Source organism: Anarhichas minor, unplaced genomic scaffold, assembly GCF_050575085.1.
Source record: "Anarhichas minor isolate MPS153535 unplaced genomic scaffold, ASM5057508v1 ptg000025l, whole genome shotgun sequence".
In the NCBI taxonomy this organism is placed as follows: domain Eukaryota; kingdom Metazoa; phylum Chordata; class Actinopteri; order Perciformes; family Anarhichadidae; genus Anarhichas; species Anarhichas minor.
In genome coordinates this window covers 6,140,731-6,154,839 of record NW_027466471.1, presented here as the reverse complement: position 1 = coordinate 6,154,839, position 14,109 = coordinate 6,140,731, and the positions used below count along the sequence as shown (strand labels likewise).

The 14,109-nt window shown below is 43.1% G+C and overlaps 1 long non-coding RNA gene across 1 annotated transcript in view; it reads left to right on the top strand.

The window, feature by feature from the left end:
• Positions 1-14,109, top strand: part of LOC142957350 (uncharacterized) — a 24,081-nt gene extending 9,972 nt beyond the window's left edge. Inside the window, exon 3 of the long non-coding RNA XR_012956103.1 lies at positions 13,772-14,109. This is a non-coding gene — a long non-coding RNA (uncharacterized LOC142957350). The remainder of the gene's footprint in view (positions 1-13,771) is intronic.

Genomic DNA, 14,109 nt, shown 5'->3' with positions numbered 1-14,109 from the left:
TGTGCATGTATATATGTAGGGGTCACTGGTGTGCCCATCCCTCTCATGTCTCCATTTCACATGCTCATTTATGTCCACGCTAAACGCGCCAGCGGATGCTAAGTGTGTCAGTGGCTGGCTCCTCTTTAGCAGTGCCGGAGTATTTAGCCATTAGTCTGCTAATGGCATCAAGATCATTCCAACACCGGCTAGCTGATGATGAAATATTAGCTTAGCTCAGGCCGTCATTAGTTAGTCTGGGCTTGCCTTGGAGGTCAGGTCCATCTTATTTCTCATACACAGAGATCAAACCTACTTATTAACGGAATGTGCCGATTCACTTCTTGTTTTCTCAGTTTGTTCGGTTGGTTAGAGCAGTGGGTCTCAACCTTTTTTCAGTGATGTACCCCCTGTGAAATATTTTTTCAGCCAAGTACCCCCTAAGCAGCGCAAAGCATTTTTGGTTGAAAAAAAGATCATCAGTGTCTGATTTATTAAACTGTCAACACTGAAGATTGCATTGTTTAGGATAATGAAATTGAATAGCCTACTGACTATAAAATTCAATTTATGAACTTACACTTATATTTTATTGAATATTTATTAAATAACTATTTTTCAAGTATTTTTGAATGGATGCTAATTTTAAATATATATTTTTTAAATCTCACGTACCCCCAGGGGTACACGTACCCCCTGAGTGCCTTCACGTACGCCCATTTGAGAACCACTGGGTTAGAGTGTGCTTTTTTAAATATATTTTTTTACAAAGACTACTGCAGCTAAAACCAGCTGTTTTCAATATCAAAGCTTTGCTTTGCCCTCCAAAAGAAACCGTTTTCTTCTTTTCTTTTTCTGCTTGGATAGCCCTAATGTACTTTTGTGCCTTTATTTGACAGCAGTGGCTCTATAGAAACATGGTTACGGGGAGGGTGTGTGTGTGTGTGTGTGTGTGTGGGGGGGGGGGGGGGGGGGGGGGTGGTATGACACGCGAAAAAGGTTCACAGCTGGCATCGAACATGGAACATTACAGTCATATGGTATGCGCCTTAACCATTAGCGCCCCATCCTGATGCGTTTGTACTACTGACTTTGATGTAGCTAAACCTGTGTATTTTGGTTTGCCACAGCCTGCATCATATATGTATACGAAATCACACTTCTCTTTAAGGCTAGGATAGGTCATTTATTTTAGACATTTTTTTTGTTATATTTGGTGAAATTCTCTTTACATCCCCACAGCAATCAATAAAGCAAATGATCTGACTGACAGAAAGAGGAAAAAGTCGGTATCGGTGGCTGTCGCAGGACTGTAATAAGCCCGTCCAAGCATTTCATTTAAGCCGAGTAAAACGATTGGACGGCCTACCTACCTTTCTACCTGTGAGAACTCTGCCCATGCACTCATTGCACAGCATCAGAGTCTTTCCAAGGTGCCAACTTGCAAGTACCAACAATAGCCATGTTCGTTGTATGTTCATAACGATCATTTTGAGGGAGGCCTGAAGAGACGGGGCAGATTTAGCAAATTGTGGAGCTAGAGCTGCTAGTTACTTTCATTGGAAAAGAGTTGGACACACTGAGCTAAGTTTTTTCAGTTGGATATTTTTTAAATCTAGCGTACTCTTGCTTGGTTTCTCCAATGTCACCGACCTCAGCTTTAATTTCCAGAAAAATGGGTTTGATATGAAAATGACACTTCTGACATTGATGCCTATCATTACATAAATCTCTGAAATTTTCATTTAGCCGAAACAACACACTGAAAAAAATCCCCCTAGATTATCTTTGGTGTGTACGTTTTTGGACACTTCATTTCATAGATGTTTTGAATGCTGAATAAACAAGTACTTTTAAATAAAAATGATCTGAATTATTCTTACGTAATACAATCTGTCACCTACATTAAGATCAGCAGCATAATGTAGTCAAATGTACTAATATTAATACTAATGATCTGTATCTATTACATTAATCAACATCCTAACCTAAAATTTCAATAATCCAATACTTTATTCTCTGTAGACAATAAAACCAAGAGCTTATAAAAACATCACTGCAGTTTCAAACTCACTGACTATAAATAGCAGTCATTACTAATCATAGCCTGAATCTAACGCTGTCCTGGATCTTCTACACCCTGCTGTGCCCTGTCAAGCTGATGTGTAGTGGACACAGCATGAGCAATGTCTTTTAAAATGCCACTTTATAATAAAGTAGGTAATACGTAAAGGTAAGTGCATTTAATCCCTCCGAACACTTCATAGGTTTAGACTTAATTGCACAACGTGAGATGTTGTGGGACTTCCGAAGGGACTGACTGAAGGAAGGCCACAATGAAATTAGCTGACGTATGAATGGACCACCTCCCGATTGTGTCAGTGCACCGCAGGTTTGTAGTTTTACTTTAAAAAGAGTCCCTGAAGTCGTGGCATAATTACTTTCCCACTAGGCGGGGCTCTGGAGCTGAAATTACATCACCCATAATGGGGTTGATTTAAACCTATATTCGAGAAGGCAACTGCTTGCCTATCATACTCTTGCACCTTGTTAATCCTTAACCAATGAATTAACCTTCATTACCAGTGTTGGAATATAGATGAGCGCTTTCTCTCTCTTGCTCTGAATCTCTCCCCCTTCTATCCCGTTCTTACCCTCCATCTAGCTTTCTGTGATGAGGGACGTCTGGGGTCAGTGATTCTGTCCTGTGTCGCTCCCCTCATAGTTCCTACTGCAGTCAGATTATTCTGACCTTAGATCAGCCCTATCAGCTGACCACTAAAGCACTTTAAATCCCAACCTATCCGACAGCCAGCTGCTCCCCCACAGACCTAAGATTGCCTCACATCTCCCAGCTTGTTTGTCTTTCAGTCTCTGTGTCGTACGAACGGAGGGGACGGCGCGGTGTAAAAAGGAAACCGTGAGCAAATGCTCTTCGGCAATGCTTCAATTTCGAATGACAAAGTAGAGGCAGAGAGCTGAGCACTGGTGTGAGATGAGCTTTATCTTCAGGTGCCATTTATAGCTGGCCTCCTGTAGTCGGTAAATAACATGCCTCGGCTCCACTTTGCACACGAGGGTCAAGTGCTCTCAGCTAAGATTTGGGTAGAGGAGTGTGTGTATGTGTGTGTGGGGCTTTTTATTTCACAAAGCATGTGAATCAATCCAGCTCCAAGAATTCGCTCCTGCAGTGAATGCTGGAGTTTGATTTTCTTAGTCTCAAAATCCAATATGCTTTAGAACAGAATCATTTTTATTGCCCCCGGTGTAATGGAGGTGTTTTCTAATGATTGTCTTTGATTGACATCTGGCACTTGGTTACCCTTCTCTGCAGCCAACCTTTCAGACCACTGACAAGGAGCTTAACAGTAGAAAAAACACGTGGCAATCATTTTGTTTCGCAAACTTACAAAAGACATACGTAAAAAAAAAAAAAAAAGGGAAAAATTTATGAAATACATTTTCTCCACCGATGCACTGTTGCAGCATTTCCTCGCCTTTCTGTCCGTGCATCCTGTGAGGGGCGGCGAGCCTGAGCCTCCTGCATCCAGATGAACGTCCGGCCTTATTGTGTGTGACCTCCGTCTCTCTGGCTGTTTGCTGTCTCGGATAACATTTTGACATTCCAGTCTCCTCTCTCAGACGCCGCGATGCCTCGGACCCGGGGTGGATGGGGGGCCCAATGATAAGGCTTCACTCACAATTAGCAGGCAGGAGCAGGGAGGCGAGAGGGGGAAATTGAACTGTCAGAGAGAGAAGAGAAGAGAGGAGGAGTGGAAGAGAGAGAAGGGTGGGAGGGGGGAGGGGGGTTGGTGTGACCCCCATCCTGCAAAATGGAGCCCGTCATAATTTGTTCATTTGGTGCCCATCAGGCTCTACCTTCCCTCTCTTAACACCGCTCTGCTGACCTCCCTCCCTCTCTTTCACCCTCTCCCATTCCTCCTCACCATTCCGTCTCTCATCCTCCTGTCTCACCTCCCTGCTTACCTGCACTCATCTCCGCATCCCCTCCTTGTTTCACACTATGTCCATTGACGGGCGCCGTGCGATAGGATTGGGCGCTCCCCTTTCGCCAATACTCGCACCGTAGCTATTAACAAGATTGTTGTTATTAAATGCGTCAATTGGTGGTTTTAAGAAAATAATGACCCCTACGCTCCAAGAGCTGGGATTCAGGAGAGAAGGAGCGAACAAGACCAAGGCCCCTGCCTCTCTGGACGATGTGATGGATGATAATGTTAATACTGAATAAGCAGAGAGGCTTTTAGCAGCTCTGTATTTAAATGTCAGATGCTGATGGGCCATAATGAGATAATACTGCTGAGAGCAATTAGCCTGCTAGACGCAGAGAAGACTAGACTTGCACACATACAGGAGTTTCTACATACATACTGTATATTGCTGAGTGGGCAAAACAACTGACACATAAAGGGGAAATAAAGATTGCTTTTAATATATACCATGATGATTTATTCAGGGGCTGTTTAAACGAGGCCAACCTGTTACAGTGTGTTGTTATCACGTGACTGGTGGGTCGGTTTAGTCGTGCACACAGCTGACTGTCAGCTGATCTGAAAACGTTCTAACAACTTATGCACCATTATTTAAGCAGGTGACACCACACTCTTCTAATGCCTGCTGTTACATGCTCCCTCCACCGCCACAGAGACTATACCAAACCTCTTCTGCTTTCTTATTAGTCATACTTTTACATATACAGTATAATACAGGGATTGTGTGACCACGTTTGTACTTTTCGACTTAATGGTCTTAATATTTTTGGATGATAAAATATCAAAACAGTTTTACCTTCCTCGAATTGCTTCACACTAAATAGTTTACTTGTGTTGCTTGACTTGGGTTGCAAAACTTATTTCATCCGTCAGGTGTCTCTTCAAAGGAAACCAGGCTTTGACTGAAGAGTTTTTCTTCCGAAGTAGCTCCTTAGCATTTCACATTGTTAGTTTTGGCTACAGGTTGAACCGAGCCGTGACTGCTAATAAGACAATATAGATTTTTATCTTTTTAAATCTCTGTCTCTAACTCTCTACACAGCACACTGTGTGAATTGTTATATGTCAGCAAAAGTGTGTGTGTCTGTGTGTGTGTGTGTGTGTGTGACAGAGAGGATACAGGTGTTGTTAGCAAGCTCTGAAGGTGACTGCTGGTCTCATCCATCAAACCGGCTTTCCTCGGGCTGATCCCTAATGGATCCCCTCAATCAGAGCCGCTCACTGTCAGTCGCAGTGCAACAAAATGAGAAATCAGGCAACTGGTCGCGCAGCCAAGGTTGGGAGTCATATAAAGGGGACAAAGTGATAAAGACCAGCTCGTGTCCAGCCTGTTGATTAGTATTGAGTGATCCCAGCGTTCCAGCTCATGACAAAAGCAAGACATCAATGTGGACGAAGCTACTTCTTCACCAACTATAATTCTGTATATTCACTAAATTCAAACCGGTAAACTTGGCTTCGGTGTGAGGTGATGTGTTGGCTATGCATCGTGGCCAATTCATATCAGTCTGTGCCTTCTTTTAATTGCACTTACTGTGCCAAATTAACTACTCTTAATAAATCAATATAACTTGATAACAGGCTATGGTCTGAGTGTGCCAGAGGTTTTGATTTCATTCCGTGCAATTTACAGCAGTAATGGAAATGGTAAATGGGCTGAGCCCTCTCTGTGCTTTAAAAAATAGTCCCGCGCTAATGTAGTTATCAAGTGTTAACGCACTTCACTTTACCATAGCCATTAAAATCTATGAAGGGAGGACAGATTCAAACAGAGCATTCACTTTATTCTTCTGTGTCCTGGCCTCCTTACTATGTTAAATGCTGGTTCTGTCTTCCCTTCACGGTGATTTGATTTGAGAAGCTAATATACTGAAAGCCTCCTCTAGCGGTTTGTGTCCAGCTACTCATTCTCTCAGCTTTAAAAGCCCGAAGCCTTTATTACTGAAAAGGCCTCTATTTGGTTTTAGGGTCTTACAATATTGGATACCACATTTCCCACAGTGAACACAGAATGAAAAGGGTCTTGAGTGCCGTCGGTGCCTAAAATAGATTCATTATACAGTGTGTCTGTGTTTGGCTTCTAAATAGACAGGAAGAGGTGGACGGTGATTCACAGAGATTTGGAGCCACAGTGGAGTAATCACACTAAAAGCTCTCGGTCTTGCTGCAGGTTGTGCTTCAGTGTCGAACCCATCACTTCCCGTCTCAGTCGTCTTATAGTCCGTACAAAACTAAAATGTCGGGGCAGACCTTGATGACTGTCTGCAAACTGTTTCAGTAGCTCGAAGCCGGCATCTGCCCCAGACACCCTGGTTCACCGTGTCATGTTTGGTTTAGTAAATCACAAATTTGTGTGCACGTCTACAGCACAACTGAAACGCTAAAGAACTGGGCTCGGGACTCAGAGTGGTCCTCAGTCAAATTTCTAAACAATGAACTTTTGTTGGGGGATGTTGTCTTTTATGTGGAGCATATTGTTCAATACAAATTAGAAAAATATATATTTAATTACCAAAACTTTATGCAGGCAGGTAGTACAGGCTGTTTACTGGGTCTCTATTTGAAATATAATGTTTTCTTTAGTCATTGCACTTAACAGGTGTTTGGACAGAGTGAGCCTATAGGACAGGGGTATTCAATTACAATTCAACGAGGTCCAGTTAGAGAAAATGTCCTCATGCAAAGGTCTGGAACATCACAATAATATCTAACTTGCATGATGATTTAGTGCCATATTTATTGAAGTGGCCTAGTTGCCCTGCAGCTTTAAATTCAGTTAATTCAGGTGTGAAGTGATGTCAATATCTATGTCTGTGGTTATGGAAGCCACTTTTCAGCTCTATTCTCTTCTGTTAACATTGTTTGCCAGTGAATGAACGTGTTAGGATTCTGGTGGATCGGATCATATTGGGCTCTTAGATTGTTTATTTTCTTTACCTTCTTTTCGGATGAATCAAAACATTTGTGCTTTGTCTCGTAGTGGCGCTTCACATTGCCTGTCTCTCTCCCCTACATGTGTGTATGTCTCACTCCAGTCACGATGCTTTAGGAATACACACATTTGATTGGCTGAGTAGCATCACGTGAGGTGATTTACAACGCATGTAATTGGTCTGTGTTTCGTGGACTGCTGAACGAGTGCCGTAAAGGCTAGAAAAGATGCACCAGTTAAAATAGAAGCGCTCCGTAAAGCTTCTCTCGGTGCTATAGGGGCCCAAAAGTGTGCGTTAACCCGGTTCTACATAGCTGTACGTATTTCTAAGACTATATCCTCGTACGTAGATATTTTTCTATCCTGAATTGTTAACACTGAAATACTTTCTCGTAAATTAAATTGTATAACATCTAGGTCTAAATGCTGTTTCAAAGCACTTTCCACGGCCAGGAATTACATTTTGGGGTGAAAATGATGAAGCCTTTGTGGATTCATTATGTTGTTGGCCTGAAACAAATTTAAACAAATTTAAGATGCTAAAATCAGCTTTATAAAATATCTATATCATGTGTTCGTTCACTCCAGGTTGATAAAGCTACCAAATTCTTTTTACCTGTGACAGTGTTCTCACAAACAGACAAAGATCATTTTAATTGTTTAACAAATAACCAATAATCACATAGAAGAGAGAGAGAGAGAATGGCTACATATAATATTTCTGTTGTGTTCTAAGTAAACCGTGTTAGTAAGTCATATCCCTTCCTTCTTCTTCGACCCCACTGCAGGCAGATATTCACCCGTTGACGTATGTGGTGATATTAATATAGGTGGCCATATTGATCCGGAGGCCTGCACACAGTCAGGCCTCATCCTCATAAGTCAGTGTCTGGCTGGGAACACCAGGGGTGGTGTGAGTGCCCATCAGAAATTAATCAGGGAGATTTAACGCAGCCCTCATATATCTACTACTCCAGGGGTTCGTACAGTTCTCACATTATTCATACGGCGTCATATTGTTTGGCTGCAGTGTGACTGCAGCTTTCAAGAGAAACGCAACAAATGAGGAGACACATTATGGTGATCAGATCCGGTCCAAAGCATCCTACTGTTACAATCTTTGATTTTTGAGCTCGGATCATGCTCTAACTTCTGAAATACGAATATGTTGAAGATCTTCATTAAGGGGACATCTGTCTTCACATCTGTTTGAAGTCGTACTGCTCGCTCCGTCTCTCTCCGTCGTACCCTCCACGTTCCCCTCTCTCCCCGAACCTAATGAAGGCTCCTTGGTTACAGTCCATGATTATCATACAGATAGGATCATATCCCATTGATTTTATGCAGATGATCACCTTTCTGTGTACGCGGGGCTGATGGCGGTAGTAATTTACAGAAGAAAATCAATTACCCTTCTCGTCTGCAGGAGTAATTGTTTATTATTTTCCTATTAGACAAACTGTGTTGATCAATGTTATGGAAAGATTGCCCATGAATACTATCAACATAAATAGATTTGCCTTCGACATTAGTAGTTTACCTTTTAATGACCTGTACAATGTCAAACCAATGCCACTGGCTGAGATTTAAGCACTAGCTGTGTGTGTGTGTGTGTGTGTGTGTGTGTGTGTGTGTGTGTGTGTGTGTGTGCAGAGGGGGGGGGGGGGGGGGGGCTTTAAAATGGATGCAGTGTTTCTTTGTGTAGAAAAGTCTCAACATTTTAACTTTTTGCAAACCTAGAAACTCGGTCGGTCTTGAATTTACCCGCAAGTCCACAGATGTGTACTCTGTGGAGGGTTGGCATGATGAAACAATTACATTCAAGATGCTAAGCACAGGATCCTTCTATGACACTGTTGTTGTTTCACAAATGTGCTGCTGATGTGAATAGTCAGTGGTTCCCCTGGCCCCGTCCTCAGCCTCTTCGCCTGTATCCGCCTGGATTGATCTAGACACAAACTAATCACTATTACTCACTGAAGTAATTGGCCCGGCCCAGATCACAGAGTAGCAACCGATCGACTGGTCCAGGGATCGATACTCTGATCAGAAGAGGTGGGGGCAGAAAGTCGGGATGCGGAGGAAGGAGGAGGGGTGTCTTGTGATGTGGCAGGAAGATCAATCTGGCCGAACGGCACAGTTTCTGGGAGCGTTCTAGTCCACACATCACATTCACCGTGCTGCCCGTTTTAACTTTGCTACCGAGCTAAAATCTCAAGTGCTTCTTTGCCTGCCGTATATCTGGATTCAGAAAGGGGATTTCAGTCATTACAAATCCTCACACACTGCTTCTTGTCCTTTTCAGTCTCACAAGACCCAAAGGCCTGTGCACCGTGACATCTTCAACAAGTTACCAATCAACCAAAGGTTGAACACAAATCAGATCGACACAAACTTTATAGCTTTGGGCAATTAAAATGGAATAAAGGAAATCCGTCCTCGAGCAGAATTTTGGACAGTTGAGTCGATATCTAGAAACCAGGAGATCCCTTTATTTATAATGTATCAAGAACAAGTAAAGGTGACTGGAAACAACAGGCGCACCTGATATTTGATATTGATTATTGTCACCTCTACCTACTCCTGATGATGGTTTAAAGTAAAAACGAAAGCTTGAAACTGCAACAATGGCTTTTTTCTGAGTAACACCATTCTAAAGCCACTCTTTATTATATAAATTAAATTAAATTATTTTTCATGTAAGCCTAGTGCTGACTAGGCTGAACAGTTATTTCTGACCAACCTATTTGATTGAACAAGACGCATTCCATGAGTGCCTCTAATAACTGTTTGATTACATTAACGATCATTAGCCTATTTATCTTAGATTGTAACAAACTTTGCACCTCAAAGGTGGGACATCAAATTAAGAATAGTCAGCTGCTTGTTTGCCTAAAAGCTAAAACGTTAATGGGTATCATCCGTTGAGGGCAGGAAACGATGTAGCAGTGTAACGTCTGATCAAGCTGTGAACTCATCAAAATCATACATGCCGTCAACTTATTTCACTGCTTGAACAATAAATGAAAAACATACAGATCAATGTACATGATAGAAAATAGCTGGCCTGCGTAACCTGTAGTACAGAAAGCTAGTGTGCAGGAAGCAGTACAGAAAAACATGCAAGAAACAGCATATATACAGTCAGTATAAGTAGTCACAGAAAAATTACAATATAGAGAAACAGATGAGAATATCGAGTCAATAAAAATTGTTGTGAATTCATTTTTGCAATATCACACGAGGGGGAGTGCTGTCCGTCCTGACCAGACAGATAAACGTGCATTTTTCCTGAACAATAGCGTTGGTACTTTGCCTACATGTTACCACCACAAGCCACTGCCACCAGTGAATACAAGTCTGTTGACAGTCGTGTGTATTTTGACGAGTTAAGAGCTTGATCCATCGTTTCCTGCTCTCCATGAATGGCCCCCAGTAACTTTTTAGCAAGCTTTTAGCCACGCCCATCAAGCCAAACCGTTTGCAGCTTCCACCTCTGAAGTTAGTGACTTTCTTCCCTTTTAATTCATTATTTACTAAATATATTTAGATTTTGAACCTTTGGTTGAATAAAACAAGTTTTTTGAAGGTCACATAGCGAAGGCCATTTTACAGAAAAATGTTAGATTAATCAAGAATAAAAATAATTAGTTACAATCTTATTTCAATAGAAAGACTTCCAGCTATGTAAACCCTACGGAAAAAAACATGGAGCAGGTGCAGGATTTGTCTCAAGGCGACTTCACAGTTTATCTGCTTTGCTAGCAGAAAGAGTTGTGTAAAAATTCCCAGATTAAAGCGTGAGCTCTGTAGTATTGTAGAAATTACAATTGGGAATCCTATTGTAACCTGAAATTGTCCATTCCAGCTGATGTGGATTGTACCTGAATAGTTAAAAGAAACCAAAGCAAACATGTAAAAGACAGACATATCTGTGATCTGTGATCCAACCAGAGTCCTTTCCTGCTAAGAGGTGATGGTGCTGACGACTTGAGCCGCTGTGGCCGATCCCTCCGATTACACAAAACACCCGGATCACTCTCCTGGCATTTCGGCCTCAGCCACTGCGTTTCCCCGCTCGGCCTATTTCATGGAAAGAGCAGGTGGTCCTAATATTTCATGCGTTCAATGTGTTTGCAACCCTTAGCCCCCCACTCCTGCCCCGGTGCATCCCTCATCCCCAGAGCCCATTTCTCTTTCATCCACGCCGGTCGGCGGCGTCGTCCTGCTTTTAGGAGGTTCCTGCTCGGCCAGACAGAACGCTGAGCACAGGTTCGGAGCGCTGGCCTTGCCCCTCGACATTCTCATCTCAGCATCTCCCCCGACGCTGCTCCCGTCTCGCTTTCTTCTCTCCTCCATCTCCCTTTGCTGCCCCTTCTCTACCCCCCACCTTTTTGCTTTCATCCCCTTCTCTTTTCCTTTTCCCTTCCCTCTCTCTCTCTGTGGTTGTTGATTGGGTGTCTGAGTGCTTGTGGCAGCTGTGTGTTGTGTGTAATAGAGCAGAGAGGCTAGTCTGAATACAGCGATGGGAGAATTTGTTTATGTGAGAGATGCATAGATGGAGACAGGTCTCCAGACGCTGTGGGCTCTCTCTTGCTGTCATCCTGCATTCAGGCCCTGACAGGAGATCTGAGATGGCCAAATATGCCAGACGTTCGGCCCAAATCCCCAAGCTGCACCCCACAGTCCAACCGATGTGTGTTTGTGTTTATTCAGATTTGACAGAATGACTTTGTGTGTGTCTCCAGGATAGCGCGCTTGATCAGATTCCCCTGCCACAGACTTGGTCCAGGGTCCATTACCACTGAGCGATAGAGGGGAGGAACTCCACCAGCTATTCTCTTTTTATCCCATCCCAGTGATCTCTTTCTCTTTCTCTGATATGTTAAGTCTGTTCAGCGGGCCAAGGATTCGGCTTCCACCGCGTCCCCGAGATGCGTGTCCACCTCAAACAGCTCATTTAGCATTTTCATTCCCCTCTGCTCGGCGCACTTGTAGCTGCGTTTGTGTCTGAATGTTCGCCGCAGTTTGTCCAAGTTAGCGTTGTCACTTCAACCACGCGTCTTCGGGGACTCTTTGTCTGCGTGTCACCGTGATGCGCGACGATGTGTTATTCAAATCAAGCGTTTCAATTGAATGCCCTCTGCTGTTTTTGGTTCATGCCGAGCTTCCTCGACTCTTTCCAAGGGCTATGGCGAGTATGCCGTCTTGCTCGGCGCAGTACTGAGCGCGGCACTCTTTTCCCTAAATGAAAACATACTAATGTATTGGAATAATATGCTTAGAGGAGAAGACGCTAAAGCACAGCTAATGAAGACTGAACCTGGAGTGGCCGGCCAGCTCTTAGAATCCATGCGTCCGTCAATGCAGCTCCACTGAAACGCGAAGGCTGCATTCTGAGAGCAACCACAGTCGGCATGTTGTGGCCTTTTAAACTACCTTCAGCAATCACATTTGATGCTCCTTAATTATCCAACACCCCTCCCCCCCACCCCCCTCCCACCACCTACTGCCTTGCTGCCTTCTTTCCGCTCAGCCGCAGAGACGGCGCGTTTGCTTACCGCTCTACCTCTGCACTAAGTGTTCGCCTGCATGTAAATTAATCTTGATTCACTTTACCCTGCCCCGCTGAGTGCTACAAATTACCCTATAGCAACGGAACAGCACCAGTGAAAAAAAGCCAAATTGCTGCACTTGATAGGTTGTGGCTCCCGTGCTTTATGCTGTTGCATTAGGGCAACATAATGAATGCTCTCTTCTGAAAAGTATTGTTTTGTGGCTTTTTAATTCATCCTGAATAGGGAATGTTTGTGCATCCTTCTCTCACCGCGACTGTCTGTCCGTCTGCATGCGTTTCTCTAGTAGAAGTTTTAATGAAGGAGGCCTTGCTGGGTAACCACGAGGCGTGCATTCACTCCCCCCCCTCTCAAAAGTCGGCGTCCATCATTCCATTTACAGGAGCTTGACAAAATTAGCTGCCTTTGTGCCATAGTCACCCTAATTGGCCGAGGAAGAAAAACAGGCTTTTGACACAAACACAGGCAACACATTCACTTACCGCAGCACTTGTCTCTCCGTGGATGTTAATGCCAAAGAGGTTGAGGTTTTAATTCACCAGAACAGAATTGGCTCTGGCTTGAGTGCTTCGTTTTCTACCCTGACTGCCTTTCCTTTCTGTTTTAATTTTTTATTGCTTTTTTAACCACAGTTTCTTCACTGATGGATGCCCGCTCAGTGCTTACTTGCGTGTCTGGTGAGAACATGTCCCTTAAGAAGTCAGTCTTGTTCTGCCCATCATGACCAAAAGTATTATTTTGATTTGCTGTGTTTGATATCACCGTATTAGTCAAATATTGTACTGCATATGAAATAACCTTGACTATTGACAAAGCAAGGACACTCACTGTGGGTATGTTCTGGTGTGTGTGTGTGTGTGTGTGTTAGTGTGTGTAAATCAATGACAGTGAATGGGAGGAACCCCTCTACAAACCCTCATCTTTCATCTTGAATAACCGATATCATAAACAGACGCTACTCATCAATCTCACCTGTGTTCCCAATACAAAGATGGGAGGCAGGCCTGTTTCCCTCTCTTTCTGCAGACCTGATGACATTTACTAAATTGCCCTATGCGTGTATACACACAGAGAGCAGTGTGTTTCTGAGTGTGTGTGCTCCTGCGTGCATGTGCCTAATGTTTGTGCTTGGCAACATTTGTGCAAAGTTGATGCTGTCTGTTTGTATTTCTGTAATATTGTAGATCAATTCGGATTGAGTGGACGGTTTGGTTTTCAGTGATCTTTACACTTTTTTTTATTATTTTGTTTTTTTATTTATTTTTTTGCAGTTGTCTGTGTTGGCAACTATGCAGCTCCATAACCGTCCACAGAGGGGCAGTGCAGCAGTTTGCAGTTGCTGTGGACCGGCAGAGAAAATGAAATAAAAGTGGGGATAAATCAGGAAAACCAGCACACATGAAGAAGAGGTAAAGATTGAATTATGTTTAATGATGTCATTTGGAGAGGAGTGTGCTATATTATAACAAATGATAAAAGTGTGTTTTAATGAGTAGTCATAAAGACTCTGTAGACAATCTTATTCAATATGACTCAGAATTGGCTTGCAAGGGTCCTCGCTGTTGAAAAAAAGGAACAAAGTGACTTTGGGGCAATTATTGCACGCTGT